Source organism: Pseudomyrmex gracilis, unplaced genomic scaffold, assembly GCF_002006095.1.
Source record: "Pseudomyrmex gracilis isolate BER0280 unplaced genomic scaffold, ASM200609v1 scaffold_20, whole genome shotgun sequence".
Taxonomy (NCBI): domain Eukaryota; kingdom Metazoa; phylum Arthropoda; class Insecta; order Hymenoptera; family Formicidae; genus Pseudomyrmex; species Pseudomyrmex gracilis.
In genome coordinates, this window is record NW_018020604.1 from 1,002,093 (window position 1) to 1,015,873 (window position 13,781).

At 42.9% G+C, this 13,781-nt stretch overlaps 1 protein-coding gene across 3 annotated transcripts in view; it reads right to left on the minus strand.

Annotated features, from left to right (window-relative positions):
* Positions 1-12,750, minus strand: part of LOC109851782 (neural-cadherin-like) — a 66,978-nt gene extending 54,228 nt beyond the window's left edge. For all 3 annotated transcript variants that reach the window (XR_002249933.1, XM_020422206.1, XM_020422205.1), the window contains exon 1: positions 11,777-12,750. The gene's annotated coding sequence lies outside the window, so the exon portion shown is untranslated. The remainder of the gene's footprint in view (positions 1-11,776) is intronic.
* Positions 12,751-13,781: the final 1,031 nt, after the last annotated feature.

The window sequence follows — 13,781 nt, forward strand, 5'->3', positions numbered from 1 at the left end:
TATATATATATATATATATATCTGTTTCTTTCTTTTATATTAGTTTTATTTTTCTCTCTGAGAGAGAAGAACACACAAGAAAATTTGTTTTTTTCTTACACTCAATATTAATATTATGTTTAAGATAGAGTTCGAAAACCGCATTAGTGTCACTTTTTTTTTTTTATATCTACGTGGACATTTCAGAGTAAGCTGATACTTTGATGAAGTGAAACTTTGATGAAGCGAACTGAAATGTTCACTTCATCAAAAATTCATCTTCGGTAATTCTTTATAATTACACACCGCGCGTATCAGATATCAGATTAAATAATATGCATTTGTGTGCGTGTGTGTGTGATGCAAACGTGCGTTAAATTTGGATCTTAAAATATTCTGCGCCGTAAAAATGTGCAGACAAAAAAGTGTACGTTAAATCGCACGTGTGCGCTGTGAGCAGTCGGTTTTTTTCGCCGTTGCCGAAGGAGCCACTTTTCTAAACCGCGCATTTCTGTGTGCATTCATGTTTTTTTTACCGAATAACCGCAAAGATTCATAACCCTCATTAATAATCATTACGAGCGGAAAAGCCAGCGATTTATCGAGGGCGAGTGGGGAAGACACATGAGATATGGAATTGTGTATGTGTGTTATGGCTGATCGCGAGCAAACACCATAAACTTATCTCGTCGGAGTTGCACAACGTGTCAAAATTATTCGTCAGCGAAATTATTCGTCATTCGATATCTGAGAACGAAGGTTTAGTAAAAAAAAGAAAGGATAACGAAAGAAATAAAAAAAACCCAAATTGCTTTTAAATATATGTATTATTAAATATATGTATTAAATATATCTGTTTTGTATAAATATATTTTTTTTCTGTGAAAAAATTACAGTACTCGCATTTGTTTGTTTATTGAGATTCCAGAATATTTATATACCAATATAAATATTTATAATACAAATACATATATTACAGACAGTGCGATTGATTTTTTTAGAATATTTTCTCGATGTATTTGTCGAGTTCGATGAAAGAGATTGCAAATACGATTGCTCGCCGGTCGATAAGAGAGACGACAAAATCAAATTTCGATTTTTTTTTATATTTACCACGTTATACAAAGATATCACAGAAGTTACTACAATGAGACCCCATATATAAATAGTTTGAATAACGTGTCATTCGAGTAACACGACTCGAATAGAATATCGGAGAAAACTGTATATATATAAAATATAAAATTTTTGTTCGAGAGATCTGTCAATTTAAAACGCTTTAAAAACGGAACATAAAATCAGCCTTGTGCGCGCGCGTTATCTTGGCCTAAAATCAGAAATAAATTTAAACTAGCAGAAACCATTTTCTTTCTAAGTATAGTCCATGACATTTTTTATTTTTTAAGTAGCAAAGACACTAAAGAAAATTAAATAGGACAGATGTTTTCAAATAGAGATAAAAATCGCACAAAGTGCTCCACACAAGACAAAAACACGTGATTAAATTAGAGATCAAGTTAATAAGCATCGAATATTTTTAGTTTATTTGTACAAGTTAATACGCATCGAATATTTTTAGTTTATTTATACGATCGCAAAAATACACAGAGTAAACGAATAAATTAACAAATAAAATTAAACTCTTAACACACGAAAGCCGAATGTATCGTGACGCGTCGGTGTTTTCCGTGCGCGCAAGTTCTCATTTTTTTTTCTTTTTTTTTTTTTGTAAGCAATCGCGAAACTAAAAGCCGTCGCTTTACAAGAGAAAAGTTGTTCGTATGTACGTTACCACCCACAGCGTTATCTGATCGTTCAAGTTGCTCGAAAGTTTGCTCATGAAGAGAAGCGATAACCAAGCGGCGGCAACCAAGCGGCGGTGGCGACTAGTTTTGGGCGGAAGCGCATTCGCGTTCCGATCGTCGCGCAACGCGGAATTTAGGTCCCAGACGTGTGCAAATAACAATGAGCTCTAATTAGACGTTTTGGGGGTGCTAGGTATACGACTTCGCGGAAACACCCATTCGCGGTAACGGCTCTCTAAGTTCGCGCACAACGATCGGTGAGGAAAAGAAGCTTCGGAAGCTTCACCGGAGAGGTTCGAGACACGAAGCTTGGGGACGCTCGTCGTGGAAAAGACGATTTCCACGGCTCGTTAGCGACCGACGAAAGGACCGGGAGCGCATTCGGTGAAGGACTGTGTAAATTTCTCGTTCCCGATTTTCGCGGCGACATTGCCTCTCCAGGAATCGCGACGCTCGTCGACCCGACTTTGGGTCGCGCGGACAATGACAAACGTCACACAGACGCCGGCGTTGCATATTTCAAAATATCACGACGAAGTCGTCGCCTGGTACGTCCTGCTTCGTACGTCGCCGTGGCGAAGCTGCGCCAGCTATGTGCGCGAGAGAGAGGAAGTTCATTCCCCGAGGAATATGAGGCTGGATATTTCATCACGAGGGGATCCTGCGCGAGTCATACCTGCGCTGTAAAAACCCGCAGTACGCACGCACTGTTTTTTTTTTTTTGCTTTTTTTTTATTCTCTTTTATCTTGTGATATCAAATTTTAAGTCGTCTTATGGAGCAAGGAAATAATTACCGACTGCGAGCACTTTTTATGTTAACTCTGAAGAACCGAGGAACGAAACATAGCAATTTCACGTAACAAATAACAGTCTCCAGAGACGAGAAAGTTTATTAATCATATACAGTGTTTCTTTTCTGTATGTTTTATTTGAAAAAAAAAAATTGAAAAATTGAGGAAAAAAAAACAGATTTGAAAAATACGATGAATAACTTGTGTTAATTAACACAAGTTATTAATCGTACGCAAATATGATTATATATTTGCAAACATACTTAGGAAAAATAAAATCGCAATTGCGAGTCATTTGTGAGCACGTCGTGCTTAAATTTTCTTAATTAAATGTACACAGATTTAGAAATAATCTTTCTGAAACGTGTTTGATTATTTAGTATGCGTAAAATATCTGCATGCAATATCACGATATACTTGCAGAAACTATTACTATACGTTGTGATACTTAAATAACAGTGTTCGCAGTATTAAGACTTTGAACATGACAGAACACTTAATATCCCAAAGAGAATTAAACTTGAGGACGTTATGTATTGCTGTAACTCCAATTAATCCTTAATTGGACTCGTGAGGTCTCGGTCTAGCCTATGATATCACGTACGTATATAAGATCGTTTCTCCCGGACTATATATAGTTAAAGAGACCTAACGAGATCAAACGGTCGAAAGAAATGCTGGTCCGCAAAAAAAAAAAAAAAGAAAAAAAAACTCGAGTGTATTCCGATTTTTCGCGACGAGCGCGAAATTTCCGCGCGGGATTTACGACTCTATCGACGTTTTCGTGGCATATTTTTACGGTTAATCGGAAGCGGGCAATTTCTGTCCGCCGTAATTTCAGACGTTCGTTTTCCAGGAATGAAAGAATTGCGCGCCGCGCGATATCATGACGGATCGTTATGCTCGGTAATTGGCAAGCGAAATGCAGCCCAACGCGGAACCAACTCGGCAATCGTTCGGCTATACGTGAGGCGAACGTGAACTTTGATCTAAGCTGCGACTTAGAAACCTCGGTCGCACGCAAATGTTAAAGAGTCTTAGCCGCGGTGTACACGGCGAGGGAAAACAGCGTTAAGCCCCGTGCACAAAGACCGACCGCGCGAATTAACGTCACCAGTAGGGTAGACTCGGTGAGCTTTCGATATTAATGAGTTAACGGCCGCGCGATCCTCCGGAACACGGAGGACGAAAGGTTTCGTTAGGATTTGTGGGACGAAGCCATCGCGCGAGCGATCGATAAGCGGCGGGCTGCGTTAAGAATAGCTAGACTCATTATTTATTGACCGGCAGGTGCAGCACGAACCCGTAGGAGAGCACATATCCGAAAAGCGTCTTCCATACATCTCCTGATCTCTCCGCGTCTCGAGATGTTGGAAGATTTGTTAATTTTTGACGTACTTTTTTATCATAACAAGAAAGAGAGAGAGAGAAAGAAATATTGTGGCAAGCGAATTTCTTATGCAACTAGATAACGTGGTTAATAACGCGCTTCTAGCTTTGTTTTATTTTATTTTATTTTTTTTTATTATAGGCAGCACACATATTTGCTGACGTAATAACTTTTTATCGACTTTTGCGCTTGAAAATAATCTCGCGGATACGATGTAATATTTTTCATTGAGATATATTATATGCGCGCGCAGTGTTTTCGCTATTTATTTTTTCGATAAGTTTAACTCGAGATCCAGATGATATAAAATAAATGGAAAAAACACACAATTTCAAATGTTGGATTTAATATCGCATTTCCTGCGTATTGGTCCGCAAGTAATCTGTTGTATTCGTTGACGTTGGATTTGTGATTCTACATTCTCTCCGCTCTCTTCGACACTCTCTGATATATATATATATTCAACAATAGTTATTCAAACATTGTGCGCGTAGTTTAAACGGAAGGTGCGCGTTCTGAATTCCTCGCATCTGACGACGAAGACGCTCGGCGTCGCGTTCTCGTACCCACGGTCTCTTGCTTCAGCGTCACGATTTTCACGAGAGGCGAGTCTTTAGATACGAAAGAGAAGAAGAAGAAGAAGAAGAGAACGCGCTGGGTGCACATGCACCACTTGCATACATCGCGCCCAGGATCGGATTAATATTTTCGCAGGCTGTCTAACGTCTCTTACGTGCACGACGGCGTTTTGTGTTTTATGTATCGTCGCATGTGTGCCAAGAACGTTTGCCATTACGTACAAAACCAAGTTACAAATTCATCTGATGCATTATCAATTCAAAGACGGAGGAGGAATATGTACGTACAACTATTATTATTTGCTTTATTAATTGTTTTGCGACGAGAATTGTGTTAGAAATTTATACGCAAAGAAAATGAAGAGATTCGAGCATGTGAATGTTGTAGACAATTTTTATTACAAAATACATTGGGTAATATCATTGCGCGTAGTGTGTGTGTGTATGTGTGTAAACATGTAATTGTGCGTATTGTGTGCGTGAATAAGTTATTATTGTCGCTTCGCAGTCGGGGTCTCTCCCGCGCGGCGTTCTAAATTGGTCTAAGAATCTGATCAAATCTCATTGTCCTCCCAATGAACCATCCCGCCCTGCGGGAGAACACGCCGGAAACTTGGCCGGCACTTGGCGTGTGTACGGCCGGTTTGGAAAACGTTGACCCGCGAATGGTACTTCCGTCGTATTTCGGGAGTCTGGCGGGCTTCCACGCTATGCGCCCGCTTGGTCATTGGCCCCGTTTTGCAAACCGCTCGAGGGGAACGTTGCCGGCGACTTTGTTTTGATGCAACGACGACGGACGCAATTAGCCGCGCGCGTCGCGGGTACCGCGACCGCCGCGGTTACAACGTTACGTTCGGAGGCTTCATTGACAGCGTCGTCGTGCGACATTTATCTTACGTCGGAAATTTCTGTTTTTGCAGAAATTGCACGGAAAGTTCGTACGGCGCCGAAGGATCGAGGAAACGCTCGAATGTGAAACTTGGAATGTGACGGTCGGAATAGCGAAATAAATTGTTTCAATTAGCGTTACGCGAATCGTTCAAAGATGCGAAGCGAGAGTATCATAAATCACGTGCACTCGAGAAGATATCTGAGCATTAATTAGCCTTTTTACGCGCGAAAGAATATCAGAAAGAATTTTTATGCGGAAATATCAAGCGCGGTAATTGTGCGCCCGCTCGCTAGAAAGAGACGAGATAAATCTAGACCACCTGCCATAAATGCCAGCCTCGCGAGTTTGAAAGGAACGCGGATAAAAATCTCGACAATGATGATAACGCTTTATTCACAGAGCGATCTATCCATTGATAATCAAGCAATCAATTGAATTGAAAAACTTGAGATTATAAAATATAACTGTTGATCTCGCGTAATTGGGAACTCATTACACCTGCGCGTTTATCCGCGAATCTAATTGCTTCACTTAACTTTAACAAGATAAATTGCGAAACTTTATAATTCACTTAACTATACATACGCATATATATATGTATATATGTATGTATACATATATATATATATATATATATATATATATATATATATATATATAAATCCCGCTTCAAACTCGCGCGCGTTGTTATTAACGAGAAACTACGTTACAATAAGTGACCATATTGGATATTCGCATTTGGGTCAAACTTTTGATTGAAGAGCCACCATTAATTGAACAAACGGACGTCTCCGTATTGCTACACCTGCTAGTTTTACATCATATGACTGATGATACGGCGCGGCGCGCATACGAACACGCTTTGCAGTTTGTGACACTCGCTCGCGCACAGTCGTGTGCGGGCTTTAGAGTCGAGAGAATATCGATAGTTTCGCCGCGCAACTCGGTTTATTGCACGAATGAATTACGGATTAAAACGCGAAATTCCAAACACCTAAATCCCGTTTCAGATGCTCATCTTTCGGATTAACGCGCACTGGATATTCACAGGTCAAACCGCCAAAAACCCTCCCTCCGTCTCCCAAACTTTGCGATGCTTGATTTTCCACGTTCAAAAGGAAAGCGCGGCTATATAAATGAAAACATTATTGTACGATAAACAATTATGACATTTCTCGAATTTCAGAATTCACTTTTGCATTTATACGTTTTAATAAGCGAGAAAATTAACTAGGAAGAATATATATATATATATATATTTATAACATCGTTCGCGTAACTTTGTGTTTCTGAGCTTGATATCGCGAATATTTCAATTATCTCGGCACTTATCTCAAATTAATTTATTTATATTCGCAGGAGCGCGCGTATCTGGTGCGCGTCATAAATACATCACTTCTCGCGCCGTTGATTCGCGACGAAAGCAAAATACGCTCTTATTTCCCGACCGCCGTAGTGACCGCTGCGACGTCGCCGTGCGTCGCTCGATATTATCGACATTTTCGTCGGGATATATTCGGGAGTGTATTGATAAACTCGTTTTATACGAGCGACTTGTGTGCGGGAGATGAAAAACAACAACGGTCGGGTAATTCGGTCGGGAAAACGAAAGCAATTAAGCGACGCTCCGACAGAAAATGGACGCCCCATGCAAAGTCATCAAACCGGGGGGGGGACAATCATCATCGTTATCGATACTCGCGCGTCGCGGCCACGTCCGAGATGATTGTCGCTTTCTCGTTCAACGGTCAGATCCGTATTCCGGTTCGGAAACGAATGTGTGAGGGAAAGACGCGTATATAGAGAACTCCCGCTGTGTGTGATGCAACGCGTCGCGACGCCGCGAAAGCAATTAAATTGCGCACCCAGAAATACAGTTACTGCGGTCTCGACGCGCTATATCTCGAGACTATTGACCGTTCCTCCCGCCATGCCCGCCGCCGCCACTTTTCGAGACCCGTGCGAGATGCACCGCCGGGGATTTAGAGATAAATCCTATTTCGCGGAGCATTCAAAAGCGAGGAAATTATACGAATCGCTCCAATTTCGGGATTAACTCGAGAGAGTTGCGCTCGACATTGCGACTACATCGTTCATCTGCGTATTGTCATTAGACCAAACATCTCGTGCGGGGCGCGTCACTAACGTATACACGTGATATGAAAAATGTTTCCGGCTGTTTTGATAAAAACGTATTTTCAGTGGAAAAAAAAAAAGAAAAAAGACCAAAACCAGTATCAAACGCGGAAGCTTTTGAACGGTTCAATTAAAGAGACAGAAATGCGCGCTATTTTTCGATATGATCCGCGCACACCGCGAATTTTTATGTTGTTTTTTTTTTTACGTTACGAGAAATATTTTAAGCACGCTATTCATGCTATCGCGGTGCGCCAAATAAAATTTCAAAAATAGTTACGATATATATATATTTTCCGTGGCATGTCTCAGACACGCCTACGTTCTCTACTTCTATTTCTGCCTGAAGGAACCCTCTTCGTCGTAACCTCGGGGACGCGAAATGACTTCGGGTTGTTTGTTTTACCGTATCACGAGTTTATTTATAGTTTCGCACTGGTTGCGGCGCTGGGTGTATAATAAACTTCGATACTTCCTTCGAACTTACTTGAAAAAGTCTTCCACGAAAAAAATATCTTGTTGCAAGAGAGCGCGAGACATTATTTTTTTTTTTTTTATGTACACTTGATGATTGATTTAGGCTCCGAGAAACTGATCGATTACGCGTAACATCATCTTTTGAAAACAAAAATGAAGTTTTGCAATTAATGCGATTGCGATTGAAACTGCGTTGGTTGTTAGTTTAAAGTGAACTATCCATTACGAGAACGCTTGAGTGCATTTAAGATACATTGTTATTTGGTCCTGGCACGACAGTGTGGTTGAATGATGACGCACAATAATTTATAAGAAAATATAAATGGTTCAAATTGTAAAAAAAGCTCGTTTTTTTGTCTAAAAAATTTATCCGTAAATTGCATCAAGTGACTAACGCGAATGTTGCAAAGAAGGTTTAATTCTATGGTATTACACGTGACAAATTCCGAATCTGTCATGCAAGCTTTGATTAATATGCTGGATTTCTGAATAACCTCCTTGTGTGAACAAGCAGCGAGAATATGTGCAAGAGTTACGAATGTTATTATATTTATCCGACGCGTTTCGTAATGATTTAGACTCGCGCAATCGCTATCCAATTTACAAAGTTTTCTTCTTCGCGCTATCAAACTGGTTGTTAAAAATATTGAACTGTTTTTCAAGGAAACATTCATATCTTTATCGAGACCGGTCAGATAACGACCGTTGACGGTCGTGTTTTATATCAGAAATATTAATCAAGAACGAGAATGTGCGAACGTCAGATCGGGAAATTTATATCGCGAGTTGAAGGGGGCTCAAATCCTTCGCGAGAAGGTGGCCTCAGCCGCGAATTATTATCGATCTCTCCTGGCTCGCCGAATTCACGAAGCCGCGCTTCACCGGAACGTGACAGAACGATCCGTTCGTTGTCACGTGGCTTCTATTGATTCACTACGAGAGCCCGCCGGTTTTCGCGAAAGACCACACCACCAGTCGCCTCCCGCCGTGAAAAGTTTCCCTCGCGGATCGATCCGGTGTCAGTTGGAATCTGCTCGTAACCGCTGTCTGAAGTATACGGTCACGCTACTTCGCGACAACGTGCCACGTAAGGTTCGTTGACACGGCGGCATGGCCGATATAGACGGCGATGGCGCTTCCGGGGAAAAGCGAGAAGTATATTTCAAAATATACGTTTGATAAGGATTTCGCGCCGATGCGAATCAAATTACAAGATGTTAGAAAGAAACACATCTTTCTCTTTTTTTTTTTTTATTATAAAACTTCAGAAATTCCGAGATACCGACAGTCTTTGTCGGTGAAAATTTAATTGACGTAAGAATTACCAGCAACGTAACATGACAAAATTTCTCTAAAATAAAATTACATCAAGTCTTTATAAGTTAAGTATATAAGTTGTTTAACTCACACAAAAATCAATTTAACAAGAGAGATTTTGTTCGCACGCGCTGTTGTTGAAGAGATTACGTTCTTGTTTGGAAAAACATATGATATGAAAATTTATAACAGATTTTTCGTTGGAGTATTTACAAAAGGTGAGAAAAAATGATGTAAAAAAATACACTGTGACTCTGAAAAGATTCAGATAACGCAAGAAATATTGTCTGTAAATTAAATGAAGAAACAATAATTGGACTTTGCAACAGTACTCGTTTGCTGACTTGTGTCCGCACGAGATCCGCAAAATATTTATTACGAAACTGAAAACAGCTTTTTGCTCTTTGTTATCACTCAGATAAATGAGGCTTTGTTTTACTAAAAATTTAATGAATTTTATGTACGCGCATATGATAAATATGTTTGCGCACGATATATTTTTCATCGACAATTTTTCAAATACAAATGCGCGATAAAAGAATAGTTTCATTTAGCAAAAACGTGAGTTATCTATCGATAAGCGATCATTCGGTCGCACGCTCGCAATGAGAAATTGATTGCGCGACATTGCTCGCGAGAAGTAAAAAATATGAGGAGTGAAAACTATAATAAATCTTTTGAAGACACTCTGAGTTTTATTAAAAAAAAAAAAAAAACTGACGTACATAAGAAAATAGTGAACGATGATCCACGGATGGATGAACGTAATTCGCGATCGCGTAATTTTTTTTTATACAATGGCAGAATTTGACTCGTATCTCCGTGAAACAAAACAAAACAAACAAAAAGCAAATAAATATATTGGCAGCTATAATTTTCCATCACAAATGCGTGTGTTACGAATATGCCTTTATTTCTTATTCCTCTTCAAAAAAAATAATACGCGTGACACTCGACTGTTGTTAAAAATCTAACACGCGTGCGGAATATATCACATTCGGAATATTTGTTACAATGTTATAAAGATCGACTTGTGCGTTCTCGATTGTATGAATATTCCAAAGCTACGAGTAAGAGTTGTATACACTATACGTCGTCGACGACGTACACGACTGGCTTTCTCGTTGGTCAACGTCAATCGATAAGATTGAATACTTCGGGAAGAAATAACAGACGTGTGTGTGTGTACAGGTTTACTTGTTGGCTCGAAGACCCTCCTGAAATTGCAATTGATGTGATCGACGACTCCGTGTCCGCGCCTCCAACTGTGCTACATTCCACAATATATTTTCTACACGAAATAATTATTCTACTAGTATTTTTTTTTTTTTTTTTATGTTAAGGCGAACAATTATTGTGACTGCGTAAGAGCGAGGGAGAGAGCTTTGCGAAAATATCTGATCAATTCGAGAAAAAACTCGTGGAGATGCAGGATCAAAGAGAAAGCTAAGTAAAACACAGAGAGCGTAAAGTGAAGCAAAGAAGAAGGTGCTGTACATCGTGCGCGCCCTGAGATTTTGGCTGAAATGCACTCTGGATGCGGAGATTCTCAAAAGACACATTCAAATGAAACCTCGCACATCGTTGAGATTCAAAAGATCCTTCAAGATTCTTGTCACAACCACGTAGTTGCTTTGACACAGGCGCGCGTCGTTGACCACATCACTGTAGTTAGAATATCTATATATACCTAGACACGCGCGCTTATCGCATCACAGCACGATGCACAAGATCTGATAAACCCGACCAGCACGGGTTTATTTTAACGTCTACACGCGATCATCATCAGTTCCGATCCAAACTTGACATGTACAACATTCTCGATATCGAGCGGAATCTTCGGAAAGTTCAACCAAACGACGTCGCGCGAAACGACACACCGCGTGCGTTCCCGATGTTGTTTCGAATGTCCCGCACACAACTGTCCCTTGATCCAACTCTCATCGGAAACGGACTATCTGAGATCTAAAACGTTGCACCCGTTTGCAACGCAACGCGATCTGTGACATCCATGACAGTCGTGTAACGCAGCATGCAACGCCACATTTTCGAAAGAAACTAGGTGCGATGTGTGTGTGCGTGTGTGAAAAGATGATGCAAAATCCTTCACCCGTCTTCGGAAGTACACAGGATCAAGGACAAGGATCGTGCTTTACGGGATTGCGACAGACAGCGAGGATGGAGGGATAGAGCACGAGAGGGAGAGACACGGAGGGCGGATGAGGGTGAAAGAGAGCAGGTCGCACAGGCCGCAGGGCGTACGGGCCACATCCGTGCCTCCTTACTTGGGCAAAATCAATAACCTGTTTGGGGGTGTAGGAGAGAACCTAAGGAGAGAGACCATAGCGCGGCACCGCCGCGCTTGATCCGCGCGTTAATTCCCCCAGGTGGAGGACGATTTGATACGTACGCTATCGATACGCCAGGTGCTAATGCAAAGGGCTCCTCCCCAGGATCCTCCAGGTGTTCTCTTCTCGATGTTGCGCAGGAGCGCACGACGACGACGACGACGACCTCGCGGTCGTTATGTCGCCCTACGAGTCGAGTTGTTCCGCACCTGTGACACTCCCTGGTATGCACAACGCAAACTCTCTCCGCCCTCCTGAAACCTCCTCCACCCCGGCGCAGGCAAAACAGCCGCCTCGCTCTAGCCGGGACGAGCGGTCGGGGCAGGTACAGAGAGAGAGAGAACAAGTATATATCCGGATCAACGTGTATGACCGCGAAATTCGAGCGGCGTGTCAACGTACGCGAGCGCTCGAATTACATACACCATCAGTTCACCGCGCTCTTACCGGAACCGGTACTGCTATAGCAGCGACGTAGTTAAACCGGAACTACGGACAGGCTTCCGCGGACAGGTCCTCTCTTCGCACTCCGGCCACTTTCACCCGCAAGTTCGTTTCTCTTCGGAAGGCCGCGCGGCGCCCTCCGGGGAGCATCCACCGGCGCGCGACCTGAATAATGATCGACGTAGACACAGAAAACGTAACACCGATTTACTCCAGAAATTAAATGAGATCCTTTGCACTCTCTTCCTCTCTCCCTCGGCGACCCTTGTGCTTTTGTCCCGCGGCTGCTCCTCTTGACAGCACACTCTCGCCGAATCTCTTTCCCGATAACGCGGAACTACACGCCGCAACCCCTTCGCTGGGTGGCGCCCTCGGGAGAGTACTCGATGGTACGCGCGGTCGGTCGTCGTTTTCGTCGTGTACCCTCGTAGTACAACCGCGACGCACGTTCCTCCGTCACCCTCTCTTCTTTTCTCTCTCTCTCTCTTTTACTCCAAATCTCTCCTACGCTCCGATCCCTCACGCGCAACTCCGAAAACCGAGGCGCAACTCGGTAGAACGACGGCGACAGCAGCGCGCGCTTCGTCGAGCTGTCGCGGCTATGGGGCGCGGACCACTACCTCGACGAGCCTCCCGGATCGTTGGATAAAACTTGGTGGGGCCGTTCCGGTCGACGTGCGAACTCCCTACCTCTTCGCCGTCGTGTCCCCACCAACGACTGCGCGGATGGCCGACCGATGGTCGCCCTGTTGCCTCCGCGCAACCCTCTCCGTGCCCCACCGACCCCACTCTGTTACGAACGCGCCGCTCGTTTCTCCCTTATCCCTTGGTGTACGAGACGACGATTCCGCCGACGCCGCCATGAGGAGCGTCGCGAGCGTCGTCACCCTTCGGGGGTTGCAGGGGTGCGCGCGCGCACACACACGCTCGCTCACGAGCCACGCTTCTCGCTCGTGTGTATGTTGCCTGCGTGCCGTTAAAGTTGCCCTCTCGCGCGCGCGTCACCCCCAACGTCGACATCCACCACGATCGAGAATGAAGATAACGCGGCGGCGAGAGGTTGCTCGGAGAGTGGCGCGCGACGGGGGGTACGAATTCGATGGTCTGTGGGATTCTTGGCAAGCAAAACTCGTCGGATAGCAGCTCGGAGAGATTTCTTACGATGTATTACGCGCGCGGAACGTGCAAGTCTGCGGGAAAATCGCGAATCTCTGACTCCTTATCGTATCTCTCGCGCGATTTCTTTTGTTGTTTTGTCTCGTCGTCGGAAAAGTACTCGAGTAGAAGAGAGAGAGAGAGAGAGAAAAAAAAAGAGGTAAATTTTATGATAAATTTTAGTCACACGTGAATCGACTCGAAAATTTGTGATGTTTTAGTTGACGGAACAGAGAGTTCGTGTGTTTCTCTCTTCTTCTATCTCTATCACTTCCTCTTCCTCTCGCTAATGTCTGTTTCATTAGTCGGACAGCTAAATTTCGACAATTTACATGTTGCGAGTGCTTTTAATACTTCGTTAGTACTAAACCACTTTACGTAGCGTAATATAAGCGACTTTTGTGAAAATTAAAAGCTAGTTTGCTGCATACACAGCTCATTATTCCGAGACTGCAAGCACAAACAATA